Below are 1,627 nucleotides of genomic sequence, written 5' to 3' on the forward strand. Positions count from 1 at the left end.
AGAAGAAGAAGAAGAAGAAGAAGAAGAAGAAGAAGAAGAAGAAGAAGAAGAAGAAGAAGAAGAAGAAGAAGAAGAAGAAGAAGAAGAAAAAGAAGAAGAAATTATTACCATCATCATCATCATCATCAAAAGCGCTATGAGTGCTTTATAACTTATATTTATTATTAGCCAAATATAAACAGCCATATAGGCCTCGGTAGTTCGCACAAATAGCCTTCGACATTTAATTTAGCACTGCGCTAGAGCATCAAAAGCTTCGACAGTTGGTGTACTCACAAAACTCACAAACTTCAAAATTAGTTTGTTTGTTTGTTTTAGTAGACGTTTTACGGCGCTCGCAACTGCATAAGGTCATATTATGAGCACCAGAAGATTAGAGGTGTTACAAGAGAGTAACAAACACAAAAAAGAATGAGGGGAGATAAGGAAGATAGACGTGTGATAGGAAAGAAGAAGCAAACCACACCAGAGCACCCGCCAACCACCCACCTTCAAAATTCGTTCAAATTTTATCAAATTGTGCCATAATGGTAGGTTTTCGTCCGCCCATGACGATAAAATTTGGCTGCCTCGAACAAGTAGTGAAATGAACTATTGTGTTCCTATAATGTGGGCAAGTTTGTCGCGTGAAGGCTTCATCTACATCTGGTTCTTTTGCCTCACTTTGATTACCTTATCAAACAAGTCAACCTCCGCCCCTGTTTCCAAGTCTACAGAAACCCCAATATTTTTAACTGCCCACTCGGTTTCCGTTGCCGTACTCCTCGTCTCACTATAAATATAAACCCCTGGAATATCATTCCAATTCTAAAACCTACAGTGAGAAGACAGACAATATCATATGTGAGGCAGCGTGGTGGAATCAGGCGCTCGTCAATTTTTGGGCATGTGGAGTTATTGGTATCATCCAAGGACTACTATACTCAGTATAGTAGTCCTTGGTATCATCTTAAAGCTTATTCACTTGCCTTTATTTGGAGGAAAAAAATATCAATTTATCTTGAGTACAAGTTGAGATATTTGCAAATGAAGGAGGTGGGGTCACCTGTTTTCAGAGGTAACGTTAGTGAGAAAATGGCCGCCAAAGATTAGTTTTTTCCTTAGCTTAAGAGTCCGTGGTAACTGAACATTTACATTTTTGTGCCTATAATCAACGTTTTTCAGAAAAATCCATACAGAAATGAGTTCTTTAATGGGCATGAAAGGTGTTGAGCCAAAAAACAAAAAATTGATAAAAATTCACAAACTTGCAGAAAATGCAAGTTTCTCCACTTTGAATCTTTTGACGAGAGTCTGATTCCACATTTGTTTAGAAGGTCACTGTTTATAATTATGTAGATGCTTTTGCAAGACCCCCGCCCCTTTCAAAAACAAAACAAAACATAAACTAATAAACAATTTAACAAACACAGATTAAGAGACCGGAATATTTGACACTATCGACCGGCTTTTTATAACCATCAAAAGTCTCTTTTAGTGTTACAACCATCATTAACATATTATAAGGAAAATTAATTGACCGACAGGAGAGAAAGAGGTTAACATCTAAACGTAGATGTCAGCAGCCTCTATAATCTATAAATGAATGCTTAATGTTTTAACAAGGGCTGAGGTGGAATGAAAAGCG

This window comes from Aplysia californica, unplaced genomic scaffold (assembly GCF_000002075.1).
Source record: "Aplysia californica isolate F4 #8 unplaced genomic scaffold, AplCal3.0 scaffold01089, whole genome shotgun sequence".
NCBI lineage: Eukaryota > Metazoa > Mollusca > Gastropoda > Aplysiida > Aplysiidae > Aplysia > Aplysia californica.